The sequence below is a fragment of the Panulirus ornatus genome, chromosome 20, assembly GCF_036320965.1.
Source record: "Panulirus ornatus isolate Po-2019 chromosome 20, ASM3632096v1, whole genome shotgun sequence".
Lineage (NCBI taxonomy): Eukaryota > Metazoa > Arthropoda > Malacostraca > Decapoda > Palinuridae > Panulirus > Panulirus ornatus.
In genome coordinates, this window is record NC_092243.1 from 45,661,643 (window position 1) to 45,685,712 (window position 24,070).

Here is a 24,070-nt window from a genome sequence, read left to right on the forward strand (position 1 = left end):
AATCAGTGAATGACAGAATTCATAATCACATCAGGAAAACATTTTTATGTCAATGTGTTATAATTACATTGAATTGAAATTTTAAATACACTATATTTCTGAAAATTAAATGTGTTATTTATTTATTCTCATTTTACAGTATGAATACACACACACACACACACACACACACACACACACACACACACACACTCAGAAAAAAAAGGTTAGGAGATTGGGTGACATGAGTGTAAAATTCCCCCCCAACATACAAAGGTTAATCACACACACACACACACACACACACACACACACACACACACACATACACATTTGATGTTCATCAAATGTGTTAGATAAAAACAAAAAGAGAAAAACAAAGAAGACCTTCAGAAGGCAAAAAACTGGAGACACAAGCAAAGCACCTAAGTTGATATAAAAGCCACAATAACACTGCAGAGAGAGCAGGAGTGCTAGGGAATGGTAACATTTAACAGAAAGTATTTATTTATTTATTTTGCTTTGTCGCTGTCTCCCGCGTTAGCGAGGTAGCGCAAGGAAACAGACGAAAGAATGGCTCAACCCACCCACATACACATGTATATACATACACGTCCACACACGCAAATATACATACCTGTACATCTCAATGTATACATATGTATACACACAGACATATACATATATACACATGTACATAATTCATACTGTCTACCTTTATTTATTCCCATCGCCACTGTATATAAATGTAGATGGATTAGTAGTTAATGGGAAAGAGCTGGAATTCAAGGGTATTATAAGGGAAAGTACCAGAAGTTGTCGGAATCATGGAAACAAAGCCTACTCTAGAGGTAAGATCTCACCTGTTCTGCCCAAAGTGATGCATGATAATGAAGAGGGAAAGAAGGCACTGGAAGTGAGGATCGACTCTCTTACTGTAAGATAATCTTATTGTTTCAAGAAATAGTGGAGGATGGCCCGTTCAGACAATACATAATGGGAAGAGTAACCTCAGGGAAGAAGTGCATGATGATGTCATAATCCTTCAAAGAATTTTATTGATCTAGAGCTGGGTGTGTGAAGCAGTCAGAGGAAACCACAGAAAGGTCTGTAGGGCTTGGTTATGGATGGAGGCTCTGTTTTCTGAACATTATATATGACAACTAGAGAGTGGAAATGAGTGAACAAGGCCATTTCTTTGTCAATTCCTGATACTGCCCTGTCAACATCAGAAAGGACAGACATGCACAAGAACAAATATTGAAGGAACAATCATGATGGAACATGAAGCAGTAAGACAGTCACTTCCTAGAGATGGTAAAGTGCTAATAGTGGGGGATTTCAGTTAAAAAAGGGATAGACTTGGGGAATTTGGATTCTCTTGGTGACAGGGAGTCATGGAGATATAAGTTTTTAGATTGTACTTAGATACAAAATTATAGGGTGTATACAGGAAAATTCCCTTTAAGTGTGTCATTGAGCATACTTTTCCATAAATTCATTAAGTCAGTTGTCAGACTAAAGGAGTCAGTGAGTAGAGTTGTAGGTGATGATATAAGGATATGTGAGAAACTGAATAATAAGTTCAAAAATGTTTTGATAATGGAAGACACTATAGCCCCAACACCACTGAGATGAAACAGGGAGAAGGTTTTGGAGAACATTAAGAATTGGAACAATGTTGTTTAGAAGGGTCTATGTACTGTTAATGGAGTGAACCAGGGCATGTGAAGTGTCCAGAGTAAACCATGAAACTGTGTAGGGCTTGGTTGTGGATAGGGAGCTGTGATTTTGAAGCATTACACATAACAGCTAGAGAATGATTGGGAGTGGATGTGGCACTCTTCTTTTCATAGTGCTACCTTGCTAACGCAGGAAATGGCAATCAAGTATGAAAAAAGTATGAATCTGGTAAAGAAATCAACATATTACTTAATGATTTTGACCCATACAAGGTTCTTTTTTTTTGCAATTTCACCATATTTGCTGAAGACATGTATACATATGCTAGATAAACCTATTGAAACAGTTTGCATTGTTGCTAGACAGAGGCAGAGTGCCAATGGAATGGAAAAGAGGAAATGTCATACATATCTGTAGAAAGGTAGGAAGGAAACCAGGGAAAGGCCCTGAACTGATTAGAATGCAAATGGATAACTTTATATCACCTAAGAGGGAGAAATCACTGTTTTAGATTTTTTTTTTTTTTTTTTTTTATAAATCTGTGAGATTTCTGTGTGATAGTGAATTCTTTTGTTGATAAAAGGGAAGGCTAGGTGGATTGTTTGTATCTGGACTGCCAGAAAGCATTTGACAGTAATGCATGGGAGGCTGATTATGATGCTGGATCACTAAGCAGGAACAAGGGAAGAAACTCCCTCAATAGAGAGAAGATTATCTTGATGGAAGGAAGCATGTAAACAGTTCCTTCTGCAGATAGCTGGAGATGACCAGTAGAGTGCCACATTATGTTCTGGGACCATAACTCTTCTTGATCTATGTAAATGACTTGCCTGAAGTTATGGATCCACACCTGAATATGTTTGCCGATGTTGCAAAAGTCATGAGGGAAGTGACTCCAAAGTTGGTCTGTAAAGTGCTGAGGATGGAACAAAGAGAAGGAAGGCCTTACTATGATTATTATGCAGCAGGAAATAAGCTTTGAAATTCTGTATATAAGAAGGATTTGGGAGTCAACACTGTCCTTGATATTTCACCAGAGTCCCATAGTAGGATTATAGTTCAGAATACAAACTGTTGGTAAATATCAAATTATCTTTCAAGTGTATGGGTAAGGAATGTTTTTAGCAAATTTTTCATATTCAGTGTAAGACCTCTCAGGTTTGATCACACCTGAAGAACAAAAAGCTAACTGAATGTCTAGAGAAGTATGACAAAAATGGTACAAGAATTAAAAGAGCTGAGTTATATGGAAAGGCTGTAGACTGAATTTCCTCCCTTGGAAGAGAGAAGAGTGAGGGTTGACCTAATCACACCCTTCAAGGTTTCAAAAGAGATCAATGACATTGACTGGGAAAATTTTTTCAAAAATGCAAGAATATAGTAACCAGAGCACACACCTTGGAATATAGGAAGAAACTTGTTATGAAAGATATAAAGAAGTACTTTTTTATAAGTGATGGATAAATGGAATAGAATGACTGAGGACATGATTAATGTAGACATCATGCATATATAGGATAAATGGAATAGAATGACTGAGGACATGATTAATGTAGACATCATGCATATATTTAAGTTTATGATAATAGAGAATGTTCAAGAGATTGGGTCCAATGAGTATTGCCAAAGTCCCACATTAGGATAGTTAAGGAGACAGCCTGTCTGTAGGCAAATATTAGAATAGCATTCTAAAATATGGATAAGGAAATATTTAGCAAGCTCTTCATGTCCTACATAAGATCAACGAACCTAAAGAAACACAGAGCTAAATGAAAATGTTGAAAGGATGACATTAAAGATGGTACTACAGTTTAGGGAGCTTAGTTACTGGGAAAAGCTTGAGGCCATAAATTTTCCCACCTTGGAAGAGATGCGTCAGAATTGACCTGTACACATCCTTTAAGTTTATGAAACAAATCAATAGTAAGGATTGTGAACTGTTCTTCACATGTGATAGGGATAGAGCAACTAGAATACATAACTTGAAATTAAGCAAGAAATTTTTAGAAAATGATGTAAAGGAGTACTTCTGTAGTATAAGAGTGGTGGATGAATGGAATAGAATGACGGAAGACATGGTTATTGCATACTGCATAAATGAATTTAAGATGTTGCATGATGGAGAATTTTCAAGAGTTGGGGCCATATGAATGTAAAACTCCCTACACATACTGTACAAATGGCTTATTACAAAAAGGTAATTTAACACACACACTCACACACACACACACACACACACACACACACACACACACACACACACACACACACACACACACAGAGCAACTCTCTGGTTAAGGAGACAAACTGACTGCTGGGAAATATTAGAATAGCTTTCAAGAATATGGATGAGGAAATATTTAGAAAGCTTTTCACATCCTACATAAAGCCAAAACTAGATTATGCTTCTTAGATTTGGTCATAGCACAAAGAGCTTATAGAGAAGGTCCAAAGGAGAACAACAAATAAGGTACCAGAAGTAAGAGAACTGAGCTACAAAGAAAGGTTGGAGGCTTTAGATTTACCAACCTTGGAAGAGAGAAGACTGAGGTGTGAGCTGACCACAACCTTTAAGTCTTTAAAGAGATTGATGAAGTGGACACTTGATAGTTCTTTGAGAGATGTTGGGATAGAGCAATTAGAGGACTTAAGATGATATTGGAAACTTTTAGATAAATGTGGAAAGAAATACTTTTGTTGTATAATAGTGGTAGATGAATGAAACAGATTGACCGAGGACATGTGTAATGCTGACAGGATGCATGAATTTAAGTGGTTGTGTGATTGTAGTTAGTGTTCAAGAGATTGGGCCCAACATATGGAAAATTCCCTCCTTAAACAGCCCAAGTAAGTAATTGCAGTGGAAAGATAATGGGCTCAAGAGTGTAAAACTCCCTCCCTGTACATTACAAGTAGGTAAATATGCATTTAACAGATAACAAATTTCAGGAAAGATGGTGGTCATTCAAAAGTAAATAAGATATGTCTTAGATGTACTAGAGGCTGTACAGTTAAAGGAAAGTACAAAATACATTTAGAATCTGTGGACAGTTGTGGGCAGGGAGGTGCAGAAGGCACATTATCTGCAGCTGTTTAGTTTGAGGAAAGGACTAAAGCTCATACAGAATTTACCGGTAATGATGGGCAGGGAGGTGCAGAAATAGCAGTGCTGGCAATTGTTTAGTTAGAGGAAATGACAACACAAGAATATATTGATGGCAATGGGCGTAATGGCTGATCTACAGATGCAGAGCATAAAGATTTATGAAATAGAACATAGACCCAGGATCATACAAGCAGAAGTGCACAGAGAATTTAGTAAAGCTGTTTAAAGAGTAATAAGCACTGTTAGAAATGGAACAATCAAGCAAGTTTATGGGCTAGGTGATGGAAGGTTTAGAAAAGTATAGATCATGCAAGATTATTGATTATGTTTGGTTAGAAAGATCATACATTGAATAAAGAAGAAAGGGAAAAGAAGGAAGAAATGAATATTCAGGGATTGTTGGAGGATATGGGTTTGCCAGATGCAGTTAAGTAATAAAAGAAAGAAGAATTGGTGGCTATAACCAAGATGAAAGGAGGCAATTAGTTATGGTTACCTTTTACTTGAAGTCATTTAGCTGGGATGTACTTGAAGTTAAGACACTTACAGGAAAGATGGAAGAATGTGGGATAATCATAAAATGTGATAGATCAGAGGAAGTTAGGGGGAAAAGCAAAAGTGAAGAATTAGTCAGAAGACATAAAAGTGAAGCTGCAGGTGAGGTAAAAGAGTGGGGAAGCTTTGTCAGCAGTGTGGAAAGGGCATCAGTGTTAGGAGATAGTAATGCTAGACTGAAAGTAATGTTTTCAAATGTTGATAGATTAATAATTAGTGATGAAATGCTGGGATTCAGGACTGCATAAAGGAAAGTGCTTCTGATACTGTTAAGAATCAGGGAAACAGAGCTTACTAAATAGTCCAGAGATGTACATGATAGTAAGGAGGGAAAGGAATGGCACTCTTGATAAAAGCCTTAAGTTTTAAGAAGGATGGCCCTTTCAGATTGTACAAAATGGGAAGAATATTTGTGGGAAGAGGTGCATAGTTGTGTTAATACTATATAATTCTCCAAAGAATTACAATGATCCAGAACAAATATACAGTGATAACAATGAAGGAACAGTCAGGATGATACATAAAGGAGTAAAACACTCACTTTTTAGAGATGTAAAGTACTAATAAAGGATGATTTAAGTTATAAGGAGACAGACTGGGCGAATGTGAATTCTCATGGTGATAGGGAGTCTTTTAGAGGGGCAAAGGAATATTTCTTACATAAACTTATCTGTGAGCATACTAGGCTGAATAGGACTGATGTATCTTCATTGCTGGATCTTAACATCACACATACTGAAATGGACATTGACAGTATTATTTAGTATATGATCATTTCTTGGAAAAAATAATCATGTAATACTTAAGTGTGACTATGTGGTAAATGAGGACACAAAGAGCAGGGATGAGACAACACGCATAGAAGAAATGTTATTATTGGAAATGACACAAACCTCAACAGTTTCTGTGGTAAAGTAGATTGGTAAAAGGAATTCAGTAGCCAGATACCGGGGCTTAATGGTAAGAGGATCTGTGAAATTTACAATAAAGGAGTAGAGGCATGGGTTCCTAAGCTTCAACTACAGAGGAAATGATAGAAGGGAAGAAAAGTTTTATGTCAAAAAGTAAAGGAGCTTCAAGATATGTAATGGTGAAAATATATATATGGCACAACAGCCAGCCAGTATCTGGAAGATATAATAAGGCAAGGAATGAGTATAACAGGATAAGAATGAAATGAAAAATAAAACTGGAAAGAATGTTGTGGACAAGGCAAGAGAAAATTCATAACTCTCCCTAAATTTATCAGGAATCAGTTGTCAGTTAAAGAGCAAGGCAAAGGGATTCAGAGGGAAGAATTGTAGAGAATGATGTATGGATACTTGAAGACTTGAATAACAGGTTCAAAAGTATTTTCACAATAGAAGAAACAGCAGCAGTGAGATAGAATGGGAAGATTTTTGAAATCATCAAGGTATTTGAAATGTCTTGACCCAGACAAGGCCCATGGTTCTGATGAAATTTACTGTAGATATGTGCCAATATGCAAGACAAATCACGTACAGTACTGTTCAAGATATCACTGGAGACACAAATGTCAAGCAAATGGAGAGGGCAAACCTATCAATAGGACATGATTGGGAATAGGCACTGAACTACATATTGGTCTCATTAATGACTTTGGTGTGTAAGGATCTGGAAAAAATATTATTATAATGCCTGTAGATGACTTTCTAAAGAGGATAGATTACCTAAGGGTGAGACAGCACTGTTTCAGGAAAGAAGGTCATGTGCAACAAACTTCTGAGAGTTCTGTGGTAGAAAAAGTTTAGTTCTTAGACAAAAGGGAAGACTGGGTGGATTGACTGTATCTGGACTGCTAGAGAGCAATAAGCACTGTAGTGCATGGAGGGCTGGTTATGAAGCTGAAGCATGCTATAGGAATAGGGAGGAAATTCCTGTTGTTGATAGAAGAGTATCTCAGTAGGAGGGATTAGAGGAGGCATGTTAGAGGTGCCTTCAAATGGGTGACCAGTGGAGTGCCACAGGGTTCTGTTCTAGGACCAGTACTCTTTTTGATTTATACAAATGACTTGCTTGAAGGGCTAGACTCTTACCTAAATGTGTTTGTAGGTGGTGCAAAGGTCATTAGGGAAGCGAAAAGCAAGAAAGATTGCATCAACTTACAAGAAAACATAAACAAAGTCCAAAGATGGTCTGATACTTTGTTGATGAAATTCAATCAGGGCACATGTAAAGTAATGAGGATGAGACAGAAAGACAGAAGGCATCAGTATTATTATTATCATCTAGCAGGAAGTAAGTTTCTGGATACTGTGTATGAGGACTTAGGAGTTGGCATCATCCTTATCCTGTTGCCAGAGACCCACATGAGAATAGCTTTCAAGTGTCTGGGTAGGGAAATATTTAGCCAGCTGTTCATATCCTACACAAGGCAAAAACTATAATATGTTTCACAGGTTTGGTCAGCATACCTAAAGAAGCACAAAGAGCTAATATGAAAGGTCCAGAGGAGAGCAACAAAAATGACACCAGATTTAAGGAAGCTGATTTACAGGGAAAGGCAAGAGACTTTTAACTTTTCCATCTTGAAAGAGAAGAGTTAGGGGTGACCAGATCACAAGCTTTAAGTTTTTAAGATAGATTGATGATGTGGACAGTGAACAGTTATACAAGAGATGTAGGGATGGATTTATCAGAAGACATAACATAAAGTTAAGCAAGAAAATTGTTGATAAAAATGTTGAAAAATACTTTTATATTATAATAGTGGTGGATGAATGGAACAGATTACTTAGGGCATGGTTAATGCAGACAGTATACATTTATAGTATAATAGTGGTGGATGAATGGAACAAATTACTTGGGGCATGATTAATGCAGACAGTATTTACATTTAAATGAATTTACATGAGAAAGACACACAACAGGAGGCCTGATTGACCCACAACTGGGTTGTCTGGTAAAAAAAAAAAAAAGATTTATTTTACCTTGACAAAAAAATGTAAATCTGTTCAACAGTTTTTTAAGCTATCACCCACTGTTACACATTAATCTTCTAGTGTCCCCATTACCACTGTTGCTTATATAGTTTATTTCTAGTGTTTTTCTCAGAGTATATCTGACTTTATACTTTTCTAAACAACTTTTGAAGGTCTTAGCATTCACTATGTGTGACGATGATTTATTCCAGTGCTCAATACACCTATAGGAAAAAAGCATCTTGCCATGGCCACACTACATCTTTTAGCTTTGAGTTTTATTCCATTTGTCCTGGTAACTTGTCCTTCAAGAAGATGTTCTCGATTTACTTTATCAAACTTGTTCAGAATTATGAGCACTTGGATTACGTCGCCATGAATTCTACGTTTTTCAAGGGAGAAGAGATCCAATTTTTTTAGCCTCTCTTTGTATGCCAGATTTCTAAGGGATGGGATCCATTTTGTCGTGCATCTCTGTACTTGCTGTAATTTTTCCTCATCTTTTTTTATAGTTTGGGGACCAAAACAGGACTATATTCAAGGTGTGGTCTTCCTAGAGAATTATGAATGTGAGAATTGTTTCTGGTTTCTTTTACTCTGTGTTCCTGGCTTTGAAACCTAACATTTGGTTGTCTTTTTTACTTGCTGCTTGACAGCGTAGTGTATTTCAGATTATTGCTAATGACAACTCCCAGGTTCTTTTCTTTACTTACTTTAGTTGGAGAATTTCTGAAAGTTTGTAGATATAACGTATATTCTTGTCTCCAAAGTGCATAGCTTTACTTTTGTCTAAATTAATCTTCATTTGCCATATGTCTGACCACTCTGCTAGTAAGTTATCTTTAATCATTTTGCAGTTCTGCCTGTTTACAGCTCTACTTCCTAGATTAGTACCGTCAGCAAACTGGGAGATCTTAGATATGAGACTGGAGTTCTAGGTTATTTATGTATATTATGAAAAGAATTGGGCTTAGGACCGATCCCTGTGGCACACCACTCGTTATGTGTAGCCTCTCTGAGGCTTTACCGTTTAATACTACATGCTGCTTTCTTCCAGTAAGCCAGTATCTGATCCATGTACAGAGTTCTTCACCAATTGCATATGCTTTAAGGTTATGTAAAAGTCTCTTCTGAGGTACTTTATTGAAAGCCTGTATGATAATAGAGACTGTTCAAGAGGTGTAATAAAGACTTCAAGAGACGGGGCCCCATGAGTGTAAACTTCTTCCCCATACAGTGCAAATGGGTAATTACACACATCCCATTGACATTGATCAGCCCACAGCCAGTTCTAGCTGATCATCCTTCCATCAGGGTAGGTCAATAAATTGGTACCTAGCTTAAGCTGGGATGAGTGTGTAAACCTGAGTAAAAACATAGAGTATTAGGGGCAGGATATAACATGAGAGGCACCAAAGTTAAAGTGCTATCAAATCATGCTATAGCAGGACATCAATTTGTATGTAAATAAGGGGCTGGGGACTTAAGACAAAAAGGAAATTAAATAGAAATGAAATGTACTCAAAACATTATGTTGATAATGGAATTAATGTACTACATGATACTCAAAATATCCAGTCAATGAAAATTAAGTACAATACATTCAGAAAATGACAGACAGGCATCTGCCTTTTCATCACTTCTACTTTTCTTTGGGACTCTAGGATAGGCTAGGTGAGGGTTTTTTTCCTATATTTCTCTGAATATGTAGACTTATTAATTTTTGGATTAGGTAAGAACCTGTTGAAGAGAACTATGTAGAAAAGATGTATTTTATATATGTCATACTTTGTTGCTGTCTCCTGTGTTAGTGAGGTAGCGCAAGGAAACAGACGGAAGAATGGCCCAACCCACCCTCATACACATGCATATATATAAATGCCCACACACACATAAGAAATAAGATTTATTGTGCCAGAGTTACCCTCTGCCAGTGGCCTGTTAAGGGTGAAGCATAAAGGCAAAGAAGCAGTGTGGAGTTCATCAGTTATGGGCACTCTTTATCCATGACCACCCTCTTGAGGGAGCTCCCTGAGGGAATGAGCATGAGAGATATGCATTAGGTAGATATACGGTATCTTTCACAAAAATAATGTGTTTAACCAAAATATAATCAAACACTTGTGTCATCAACCTGAATTGCAAATGCTCTACCGTACCACCTATATTTCCATTATTTTTTTTAATACGTAACATAGTCTTAGTGCTTGAATTAGTCATGAACCTACTAAATAGAATTGTGTAGAGAAATATGTAAAGAATGCAATTTACTGTATCGTTTTTCGAGTAAGTTGTACATTTTGAACTACAAGAGGACCACTCCTCTCTGACCTGGAGATATTTAAACTGCACACTCCTGTACTGCCCATTTTCTGTTACAGTATTTTTCTGAATATTGTTTTTTTTTTTTTTTTTTTTTTTGTTTTTTTTTTTTTTATACTTTGTTGCTGTCTCCCGCGTTTGCGAGGTAGCGCAAGGAAACAGACGAAAGAAATGGCCCAACCCCCCCCCCATACACATGTACATACACACGTCCACACACGCAAATATACATACCTACACAGCTTTCCATGGTTTACCCCAGACGCTTCACATGCCTTGATTCACTCCACTGACAGCACGTCAACCCCTGTATACCACATCGCTCCAATTCACTCTATTCCTTGCCCTCCTTACACCCTCCTGCATGTTCAGGCCCCGATCACACAAAATCTTTTTCACTCCATCTTTCCACCTCCAATTTGGTCTCCCTCTTCTCCTCGTTCCCTCCACCTCCGACACATATATCCTCTTGGTCAATCTTTCCTCACTCATTCTCTCCATGTGACCAAACCATTTCAAAACACCCTCTTCTGCTCTCTCAACCACGCTCTTTTTATTTCCACACATCTCTCTTACCCTTACGTTACTTACTCGATCAAACCACCTCACACCACACATTGTCCTCAAACATCTCATTTCCAGCACATCCATCCTCCTGCGCACAACTCTATCCATAGCCCACGCCTCGCAACCATACAACATTGTTGGAACCACTATTCCTTCAAACATACCCATTTTTGCTTTCCGAGATACTGTTCTCGACTTCCACACATTTTTCAAGGCTCCCAAAATTTTCGCCCCCTCCCCCACCCTATGATCCACTTCCGCTTCCATGGTTCCATCCGCTGACAGATCCACTCCCAGATATCTAAAACACTTCACTTCCTCCAGTTTTTCTCCATTCAAACTCACCTCCCAATTGACTTGACCCTCAACCCTACTGTACCTAATAACCTTGCTCTTATTCACATTTACTCTTAACTTTCTTCTTCCACACACTTTACCAAACTCAGTCACCAGCTTCTGCAGTTTCTCACATGAATCAGCCACCAGCGCTGTATCATCAGCGAACAACAACTGACTCACTTCCCAAGCTCTCTCATCCCCAACAGACTTCATACTTGCCCCTCTTTCCAGGACTCTTGCATTTACCTCCCTGACAACCCCATCCATAAACAAATTAAACAACCATGGAGACATCACACACCCCTGCCGCAAACCTACATTCACTGAGAACCAATCACTTTCCTCTCTTCCTACACGTACACATGCCTTACATCCTCGATAAAAACTTTTCACTGCTTCTAACAACTTGCCTCCCACACCATATATTCTTAATACCTTCCACAGAGCATCTCTATCAACTCTATCATATGCCTTCTCCAGATCCATAAATGCTACATACAAATCCATTTGCTTTTCTAAGTATTTCTCACATACATTCTTCAAAGCAAACACCTGATCCACACATCCTCTACCACTTCTGAAACCGCACTGCTCTTCCCCAATCTGATGCTCTGTACATGCCTTCACCCTCTCAATCAATACCCTCCCATATAATTTACCAGGAATACTCAACAAACTTATACCTCTGTAATTTGAGCACTCACTCTTATCCCCTTTGCCTTTGTACAATGGCACTATGCACGCATTCCGCCAATCCTGAGGCACCTCACCATGAGTCATACATACATTAAATAACCTTACCAACCAGTCAACAATACAGTCACCCCCTTTTTTAATAAATTCCACTGCAATACCATCCAAACCTGCTGCCTTGCCGGCTTTCATCTTCCGCAAAGCTTTTACTACCTCTTCTCTGTTTACCAAATCATTTTCCCTAACCCTCTCACTTTGCACACCACCTCGACCAAAACACCCTATATCTGCCACTCTGTCATCAGACACATTCAACAAACCTTCAAAATACTCATTCCATCTCCTTCTCACATCACCACTACTTGTTATCACCTCCCCATTTACGCCCTTCACTGAAGTTCCCATTTGCTCCCTTGTCTTACGCACCCTATTTACCTCCTTCCAGAACATCTTTTTATTCTCCCTAAAATTTACTGATAGTCTCTCACCCCAACTCTCATTTGCCCTTTTTTTCACCTCTTGCACCTTTCTCTTGACCTCCTGTCTCTTTCTTTTATACTTCTCCCACTCAATTGCATTTTTTCCCTGCAAAAATCGTCCAAATGCCTCTCTCTTCTCTTTCACTAATACTCTTACTTCTTCATCCCACCACTCACTACCCTTTCTAAACAGCCCACCTCCCACTCTTCTCATGCCACAAGCATCTTTTGCGCAATCCATCACTGATTCCCTAAATACATCCCATTCCTCCCCCACTCCCCTTACTTCCATTGTTCTCACCTTTTTCCATTCTGTACACAGTCTCTCCTGGTACTTCCCCACACAGGTCTCCTTCCCAAGCTCACTTACTCTCACCACCTTCTTCACCCCAACATTCACTCCTCTTTTCTGAAAACCCATACTAATCTTCACCTTAGCCTCCACAAGATAATGATCAGACATCCCTCCAGTTGCACCTCTCAGCACATTAACATCCAAAAGTCTCTCTTTCGCACGCCTGTCAATTAACACGTAATCCAATAACGCTCTCTGGCCATCTCTCCTACTTACATAAGTATACTTATGTATATCTCGCTTTTTAAACCAGGTATTCCCAATCATCAGTCCTTTTTCAGCACATAAATCTACAAGCTCTTCACCATTTCCATTTACAACACTGAACACCCCATGCACACCAATTATTCCCTCAACTGCCACATTACTCACCTTTGCATTCAAATCACCCATCACTACAACCCGGTCTCGTGCATCAAAACCGCTAACACACTCATTCAGCTGCTCCCAAAACACTTGCCTCTCATGATCTTTCTTCTCATGCCCAGGTGCATATGCACCAATAATCACCCACCTCTCTCCATCAACTTTCAATTTTACCCATATTAATCGAGAATTTACTTTCTTACATTCTATCACATACTCCCACAACTCCTGTTTCAGGAGTATTGCTACTCCTTCCCTTGCTCTTGTCCTCTCACTAACCCCTGACTTCACTCCCCAGACATTTCCAAACCACTCTTCCCCTTTACCCTTGAGCTTCGTTTCACTCAGAGCCAAAACATCCAGGTTCCTTTCCTCAAACATACTACCTATCTCTCCTTTTTTCACATCTTGGTTACATCCACACACATTTAGGCACCCCACTCTGAGCCTTCGAGGAGGATGATCACTCCCCGCGTGACTCCTTCTTCTGTTTCCCATTTTAGAAAGTTAATACAAGGAGGGGAGGATTTCCGGCCCCCCGCTCCCGTCCCCTCTAGTCGCTTTCTACGAATACGAATATTGTACTCTGTGTAATTCATTTTTGATATATGAAGTAGTCAGGAAACCACCAAAAAGTGCAAGATGAAAGTTATGAACATGGGTGACTTGACTTCAGGTTTTAGTTAAAGTTTTTCCTCTGTTTTGTGTGAATGTGTAGGTAACAGTTAGTTCATACCTTTGGTAAGAACATACCGAACACAACTTTGTAAAAAAAGATATAAAACAAATTCAATTTCCATAGTACTACACTTTCACTTAGAAAGATGTATGCTTTGAACCAAGTGATGACCACTCTCCTCCCTGAACTTAAAACATTCAAAAGTGCACGCTGCTGCAATGCATATAATTCTGTTACAGTATTTTTTTTAATAGTTTACTCGGTGTAATCCATTTTTATTGTATGAATTAGGCAAGAACATACTGAAGAGAACTGTGTTAAAAAATGTAAAGATAAACATTGTATTTTGCCATGTCATAGAAGGTTAGACTGAATGCCAAAAATACACAAAATAATTCTCAAAACTTTATGGAAACAATGGAAATTGTGTACAGCACTGCACTAATTGATTCATGAAAAAAGTATTAACAAAAATAATCTGTGATACAGCATGTACACACAATACGACAGCTGCTATGTCATCCTCGTAATCTTAAGCCACCTTATCACCCGACCCTCTCTTTACCACCAATGCTGCATGGCTGCCAACTGTGATGTTGTGCCCCAGATCATCAGACTATGTAAGTAATTAAGTATATGTTTGTCTTTCTTTTTTATGCTACTTACTTGCTACTTTTATGTATTCGCATGTAACTCAAGACATGTAATGTCCATACATTTATTATTTTTTTGCTGATTTTGTTCTAGAAAGATGTAAGTTTTATTTAATCATTGTTTTTCCCTAAATACATGTTTATTGTGTACCTACCATATATTTTATCCTTTTTGATCTTTTTATCATATCACATTATTGAAAGAATTATTATATAGATATGTTATTAGTGGATATAATACACTTCACCCGAACTTGCTGTTGCACCCCTTTAGACTTTTGACCATGAAATGGCATTCTGCGATCACTGTGTGATGGGCTCTTTGCTAGCCTTAAAACCTAGAGCCTTTGCCTCAACCATCATTATGCATGCTTACTCTGGTATCTTTTTCCAGTAAAGGCTAGTATCATCATACCTGATCTGCTTTGTAACCAATCCACTCTACAATTCTCTGGAATCTCACTTTCTTGTGCTTTGCAGCCTCACTTGACAGAGTCACATGCATAAGGCCAACACTTATGATAAAATTATGAAGCTATTCTAGCTTGCAGTAGATTTACTTTTAAAGCTATCTATCTATATCTCTGATGCCTGTTTCAGTTGAAACTCCCTCATAGGGGTGGGCAGGAAAATAGAGTCTCCATAATGAGTGAACTCCAGTGCAATATCTTAGCCTTTATGCCTCACCCTTAACAGGCCACTGGCAGAAGGCAACTCTAGTGAAGTGTTTGCTGAGGCTCCTACCTAATGTTCCTACTGACTACTAGCAAATGCTCCTTCCAACTACTTCTTCCTAAATTTTCTACCTAATACTTCTGCCTAAATGTTCCTACCTACTACTATCTACTGCTCCTGCCATTTTGCCAAAAGGCAGGGCTAGTACGTAGTGCTCAATGCAGGAAAAGCTTGAATGAGCTGTATGAATTAAGTGTTGTCATGTGTTACATATGACAGAGAGAGATTGTACGTTTGTATACAGAGTGCCAGTGGTCCACGTGTTAATGAGGCAGAAAAAAAGACAGTTACCTGGGTAAGAGGAGTGCAACTTGACAACCTCTGAAGTGCTGGCTTACAAAACTGATGTCACTAACCCTCCCAATACCCAGGCCAGTAGCACTAGTAAAATACCTCCCTGATTGTTGGCTACCTACCAACTATTAGAGCATTCTCTGTCTTCACATATGTTGTGACCTGAGATGAAGTGTCATCTTCAAAATAGATGGATGAGAAAAGGCTTTCCTGATATATTTGCTTTTCCCCTTTATTGTATAGATAGTTGTCTTTAACATCATAGTTGAGCAACTGCTGAAGTGCTAGTTCTGCACTCAAGTTCATTTTGTATCTTAAACTTTTCCTCCAAGGTAAAAGTTTTTCTTACCCTCTTGGGAGGTTCACTTAGAGTACTTGTTAGATTCTTAAGGACAGTGATGACTGGTTTAAATGGGCAAAAGTTTAGAGATATATGATTAGCAAGCAATATCTTTTTACTCTTTGAATTATAGCAGAGCACATGACCAGTTGAGCTTGTGTTGTATTGCAATGGTTTGTATTATGATAAAGAAATAAGAGTACTTAAGGTGCTTGGGTTATTTCAAGTTTGTTATATCAAATTATACTATATCCCAACACCACTGTACATATATACAAGGTTAAGAAATTGGTCAGTATGAATGTAAAACGCTCTCTCCATAACATACACACACACAAACAAACACACTAACTGCTTTGTGACAAATATCAGAATAACTTTAAAGTATAAGGATAAGGAAATATTTGGCAAACTGTTCATAACATACATAAGGCCAAAACTAGAATATGTTCCTGAAGTTTGTTCACCTCGTGTGAAGAAGTATATAGAGCAAATAGAAAAGGTTCAGAGGAGGGTAACAAAGATGGTGATAGAAATAAGAGAGCTGAGTTATAGGGAAAGGCTAAAGGCTTTGAATTTGCCAGCCTTGAAGGAAAGTGAGGAGTAACCTTATCACAACTTTTAAGTTTTTGAACAGATTGATTATATGGACAGTGAACCGTTTTTGAAAGGTTTAGGGGTGAAAATAACTGGAGGACAGAACATGAAATTAAGCAAGAACTTGATAAAAAAGATGTAAAGAAGTTCATTTATTGCATACGAGTGATGGATGAATGGATTAGAATGACTGAGGATGCAGCTAATGCAGACAGCATATATAGATTTATGATGTAAGAAAGTAGACAATATTTAAGAGATGGGGCCCCATGAGCATAAAATGCTCTCAACATACAGTACAATAGGTAATTACATGGTGAATGACTCTCTACAAAGGAGAAATTTCCTAAGCAAGAGACAGCATGATTTTAGGGAAAGGTCACACGTAATTAACATCATACAGTTCTGTGGGAGAGTGAGCTCAGATGTGGACAAAAGGAAAGGCTTGGTAGGCTGCCTGTATTTCAAATGCCAGAAAGCATTTGAATGAAAGGATAATTTAAAAAGCTGGATCACCAGACAAGAATAAAGGGGAAACTCCTGTGATGGATAGATTATCTGAGTGAGAGGGAACAATTGACCTATGTTTAAGGAGCCTTTCCAGATGGATTGAGGTCACCAGCAGAATGCCGCAAGGTTTGGTTCCGGGACCAGTACTCTTCTTGATCTATGTTAATAACTAAAGTGAAGGTATTGAGTTCTACCTGAATGTGTTTTCAGATGATGCAAAGATCATTAAGGAAGTGAAAAAGAGGAGGATTGCATCATCTTACAAGGTAACCTAAGCAGACTCCAAAGTTGGTCTGAAGCACAGGTGAAACTCAACCAGAGCAAATGTAAAGTAATTAGGACTGGACAGAGTGAAAGACAGCCTCAGTCTGATTACAGGGGTCCCCCAGTTTTGCACTAGTTACTTTCTTGAAAATGGCCACATAAATCAAATGATGTAATTAATGGAGATTTGGGGGTTTTCATTACTATTAAGACAGTACTGAATATTGTAACAACAAAAAACTACAGTGTACAAGTATCTGGAAAAATGAAATACTATACCATACATACTGTACAATGAATTCTGTTATTAAAAACAGAAAATGGAAACTTCATTCCAATACTTACATTTACTGCTGTTTCTGATTTGCTTGCTGATGCTGATGGAGAGGGACCAGTGAGTGGAGTTATTAGTTGTGGAAGATGGTGTTGATACTCAAGTGAATTCAGCTATTACATCACTAGATGTCAACGGCTGGTCCTCCTGATGAGTGTCCTGTTTCTTCAAAAAGAAATCTCTTGTCGCCTGTTTATCCCTCATTGTCTTCTCAAGGTGGATTTTTTCATAGCATCTGATGTCAGTTAAGACATTTTAGTCCACCTTTGAACTCTCTTGTGTGTTTGAGTCAAAATTAGCAAGAGCAAGTTCAATGTGATGAAATGCTTCAGCCAAACTTTTGTTCGTGAGAGAATGCACTTGCTCCACCTCCCTTTCTTCTACCACCTTCTCCTGGTGCTCTTTCTCTAACAGCAGAAGGTCTTCATTTGAGAGTTCTTCCTTGTGCCCTTCTAGCAACTCCTCGACTTTACCCTCCTCAACCTCATCAAAGCCAACTTTTTCACCATTTCCACAGTGTGTGCACATGTTCTCGATACTTCATTGTTGACATCAGAAGCCTGGAATCCATGAAAAACTAAGGGCAAAGCCTTCAGAATTCCTTCATAGATAAATGGGCATTCTCTTTAGTTTTTGCAAATGTTCTCCATAAATAGTAAGCCTTGAAAGTAGATATTACCCCTGGTCCATTGGCTGGATTAAAGATGTAATGTTGGGTGGACAAAGACTACTTTGATGTTTCCACTAATGTCCTGTATTGAAGGTGGATATTCAGGAGCATTATCAATTAGAAGGAGAATCTTAAAACTTATATTCTCCTTTGCACAGGACTCCTTTTAGCTCTACATGGAGCTTTGCAGCAAAATAATCGTAAAATCTTTGCCTATTATGCACCCTTTTGGATTAGAATAGTAATGAATAGGCAACTTTTGCTTTACATGTATCTTAAGAGCCTATGGCTTTTCTGAATGGTAAACCATTAGTAGTTTGTACTAGCAGTCACCTTTGGCATCAACACCCCCCCCCCCCACACACACACACACACACACACACACACACACACACACACACACACACACACACACACACACACACACACACACAAGAGCAGTGTGAAGCAATCCTTGGCAGCTTTGAATCCTGGTGTAGTCTCCTCTTCATTGGATATATATGCTCTCAAAAGCATTCTCTTTCAAGATAATCCAGTCTCATCTACATTAAGGATTTGCTTGAATAACTACCTCCCTCAATAATGGTCTTGAGGGTACTCAAGAAATTTTCAGCAGTAGTGACATCAACAGAAGCAGCCTCATCAATCATCTTTATGTTGTGGTAATTGTGTCTTTTCCTAAAATTTATGAACCAGTCAGGTCTTGCTTGAAATGATTTTGCAGCTCCTTCCTCTGCTGCTAAATCATCATATTCATCACATAAACCCTGTGCCTTTGCTTGTATCACAGGCATGTTGATGGGAATATTTTATGAGTTTGGTGTTCACTCCATGTGCTTAACGTTCTTTCCATTCTCTCTGTTGTTGAATTTTGGGAATTTGAGGTCACTGGTGCCAGTTAATGTTCCACTCTAGGCACTTTCCTTGATCTCTGCATTTTCACAATTAGTTCTAAAAGTTGATTCATTAAGTCTGAGGGCATGCTTGATATCGGCTGTTTGTTCACCTCTCATAATGTTCGAGCACATCCATTTTAACGTCATTGGTGATGGCTTTATGCTTCTCAGCATCACACTTTGGTGGCATGATTCAAGGGGCAAAACATGTACAATATACAGTATACTGCAGCACTCCATGACCATTGATTTTTTTTATCTGCCCCATACGTACACATGCTTCTCGCAAAGCACTGGCAGTGCCTTACCAACCCACTGCCAGCCAAATGATAATTGTTTTTTTCCAAGCTTAATCCTGTGTAAATTAAGAAAGGTGTTAATGAACTGTGCACATTAATATAAAAACAATGTAGATTGATAAGTTCGTGTATTGTCTAGCAAGAAATAAGTTTCAGGATTTTGTGTGTGAAAAGGACTTAGGAGTCTCCATCATCTCTAACCTGTTGCGAGATTCCCAAATTAGGAAAATAGTTAGAGAGGTATAACTCTCTGCTGCTGGCAAATATCAGGATAGCTTTCAGGCATATGAACAAGGAAATATTTAGCTAGATATTCATATCCTTCATAAGACCATTACTAGAATAAGTTTCTCTGATTTGGTCATCACACCTAAAGTAGCACAAAAAGATCATAGAGAAGGTCCAGAGAAAGTCAGCTAAGATGGTATCAGAATCAAGAGAGCTAAGTTGCAGGGTATGAGAGAGAAGAGTGAGAGATGATCTGACCACAACCTTTTAATTTTTTAAAAGAGATTGACGTTGTGGACAGTAAACTTCTCTGAGAGATGTAGCAGTTGAACAACTAGAGAACATTTCATTAAATTAAGTGAGAAACTTGTTAAAAAGGATGTAAAGAAATACTTTTTTGGTATAAGAGTGAGGATGAATGGAACAGAATGCCTGTGGACATGCCTAATGCAGACAGCACACAAAAATTTAAATCTTTATGACAGTAGAGAATGTTCAAGAGATGGTTCCCCATGAGTGTAAAGTTAGTACCCTGTACAGTACAAATAGGTAATTACTGATAGGGAGACAATTAATTACACATGCAGAGGTTGATTATAAAACTAGATCTACAGGCAGGAATAAGAGGTGGGCTCCTTCATTGGTTAAAAAACCATCTTTTGGAAGAGAATAAAGAACAGAGGTGAGAGGTGGGTTGGGGTTACAAGTGGTGTCCTACAGGGGTTGGTCATAAGCCCACTGCTATTCTTAGTGTATATCAATATTTGATTTGCCTGATGGACTTGAATCGTATCTAAACTTGTCTGCAGACAATGCCAAGATCATGATGGGAATAAAGATTGATGACTGCATCAGCCTATATAAGAACCTGGACAGACTCCAAAGTTGGTTAGATAAATGGATAATGAAATTCAGTGCAAGAAAGTGTGACATGTGAGGATGGGACAAAGTGAAAGAAAGCTTTGGTGTGATTATTATTAGCTTGCAGGAAATGAATTTAAGGAATCTGCATGTGAGAGATCTAGCTGTCAACAGTGTGCCCATTTTCTTTCGTGAGCTACACATTAGGAGAAGTGTGAAAGAAGCAAACTGTCTTCAGGCAAGTATAAGAATAGCATTAGAATTTATGGACAAGGACATGTTTTTAAGATTATTCACTACATATAACAGACCAAAATTAGATAATGCCTCACAGGCATGGTCACCACACCTAAAGATGCACAAAGATCTGACTGAGAGGATACAGAGAAGAGCAATTAAGGCATTACCTAAATAAGAGAATTCAACTATAATGAGAAGCTGAGTGCAACAAACCTGTCCAACTTGGAGGAGAGGAGAGAGTGGGGACCTGATAACAGTCTTCATGTTTCTAAATCAGCAGGAGTAACCAGAGGCCATAACATAAAGCTGGATAAAGAGCTAACTAGAATGCATGTTAAAGAGTACTGGTTGAGTATAAGTGTGGAGAGCAGTTGGAATAAACTAACCCATGAAGCAGTGAATGCTGGCAGTTTACCAAGATTTAAAAGCTTACTTGATAGCTTAGAAACTTCAGGAGACAGGAACCCAGAATTGTAGAACTCTTTCCATGTACTGTATTGATTGGTAATTAATTAATTATACACACACACACACACACACACACACACACACACACACACACACACACACACACACACACACACATATAAAACAAACCTCTTAGATATGTTTGTGAGAGTGAGCTCTGCCTTAGATTAAAGGGAAGGCTGGAGGGATTGTTTGTATCTGGACTGCCAGAAAGTATTTGACATTAACTGCATGGGATGCTGATTAAAAAGCCGGATCACCAAACAAGGCATAACCCTGAAATGAATGTAAGGGAACAAACGATTCATAACAGATGAGGAGTCTTTTCCAAATGGTTGGAGGTGACTGGTGGAGTGTCACAAGGTTCTGTGTAAATGATTAGCCAAAAGTAATGAACTCGTACTAGAATATGTTTGTAGATGATGCCAAGATCACGAAGGAAATGAAAAACAAGGAGAATTGGATTACCTTACAAGGAAACTTAAGCAGACTCAAAGTTGACCTGTTGAATGTTAAGTAATAAGGATGGTACAAAGTGAAAGAAGGCCTCAACATTATAATTTTTCAGGAAATAAGCTTTCGGGTTCTTTGTATGAGAAGGACTTAGAAGTCTGCATTGTTCCTACTCTGTTGCCAGAGTCCCACACCTGGAGAATAGTTGAGCTGACGGTCATTTGGTAAATATTAGAATAGCTTACAAGTATGTGGATAAGGAAATATATAGCAAGATGTTCATATTTTGAATAAGTCCAAAACTAGAATATGTTTCCTCATTTGGTAACTGCACCTAAAGCAGCACAGAGAACTGATATAGAAGGTCCACAGGAAGACAGCAAAGATGGTACCAAAATTAAGTAGGCTAAAGTTACTGGAAGAGGCTGGTTACTGGAAGAGAGAAGAGTGAGTGGTGAGCTGATCACAACCTTTGTTAGTAAAGCAGGTTGATTAGGTGGATAGTGAACAATTCTTCAAGATATATGGGGATTGATTAACCAGAGAATATATCAGTTAAACAGAGAATATATCATGAAATTGATAAAGAAACTTTAAATATGATGTAAAGAAGTACTTTAATAATATAAAGCAGTAATGGAATAGAATGATCAAGGACATAGTTAACACAGACATCATATATAAATGTAAAAAGCTGTGTAGTAATAGAGAATGTTCAATAGTGTATAACTCCCTCACCATATAGTGAAATGTAGGTTCCTATGAACACACACACTGGAGGCTATAGAGTTGTTGATGCAGTTTTGGTGATAAAGAAGAATTGGTGGTTATGATCAAAATGTAAAGCATCATCCAATTATGCTTATATTTGACTTGTAGTCTTCTAGCCAAGGGGTATGTATGAAAGTTAAACAATTTAAAGAAAAGGTGTGATTCAGTGGGACATTCATCAGATATGTTTATTCAAAGGATAAGAGGGAAAGAAAGAAAGAATACATCAAAAGACAAAAAATTGGAAATGCCAAATGAGGCCCTGCCAATACTGAAGAGTGCAAGAGTGTTAGATGATATCAAACTGACATAATGTGTTATTATGTTAATGGAATAATGGTTAATGGTAAAGAGCTAAGATTCAGGAATCATATAAGGGAAAGTGTACCTAAAAATGTTGGAGTCATGTAAAAAAGCTTACTAAATAGATAAGATTGCAACTAATTGCTTTGCCCAGAAGGACCATGGTTGGGGGATTGGCTTTCTTAAGAAAAGATAGCCTTGGGTTTCAAGAAATGTTGGAAGATGGCCCTTTCAGACAATACATAATGAGAAGAGTAAGTGTAGGGAAGAAGTGCATCATAATGTTGATATTATATGAGCTACCAAAAAACGTAGTTATTTAGAAGAAAAATACATTGATAACAATAAGGGAATAGTCAGGATGGTACATGAAGCTGTAAGTAAAAGAAAATCTTTGAGAGATGGCAAGACTTTGAATTGAAGGATTTCAGGTGTAAGGGGATGGACTTGGGGAATTTTGAATATCGTGGCAACAGGGAGTTAAGGGTACACAAGTGTTTAGTGGGTATACAGGAAAATTTCCTTCAACATATCAGTTAGTTTACTAAGATGAGAGGAACTGATATACCATCGTTACTAGATTTTATCTTCCCACATTTATCAATGATACAGCAGTTGGAAAGAGTAATCATGTAATGCTTAAGTTTGACTTTGTGATGAATGATGAAATTAGAAGAGCAGAGGTTTGGACAGGACAAAAGGAGATATAATCATGGAAACTGCACAAAACCCAGCAGTTTCTGTGGTGATTTAGATTTTAAATGGATTTCAGTACCCAGGAGATGTGAGAGATTATGTGAAATTTACAGTGAAAGAGTAGAAGAATGTGTACCTCTATCCTTAAATCCAGAGGGAATGGTAAGGAGGAAAGAATGGTTTAATGAAATATTTCAAAAGGCAAAGGAGTTGTGTGGTGTGCAGAGGTGAAGCTATAGATGTCACTCCTGCCAGCCAGCATTTTGAAGGTATAAGAGACAGGGCTGGCTCTGTTCTTTTGTAGGCCTTCAGGTGAATGAGTCCCTTTGGGGGCCTCTCCACCTTTCAGTCTTTCCTAAATCATGAGCTCTGGGGGGCATACATACTCCCCAG

The 24,070-nt window shown here is 38.2% G+C and overlaps 1 protein-coding gene across 10 annotated transcripts in view; it reads left to right on the plus strand.

The window, feature by feature from the left end:
* The window catches only part of LOC139755976 (uncharacterized), a 734,338-nt gene that overhangs the window by 444,801 nt on the left and 265,467 nt on the right, over window positions 1-24,070 (plus strand). The gene's annotated exons all lie outside the window — the stretch shown is intronic.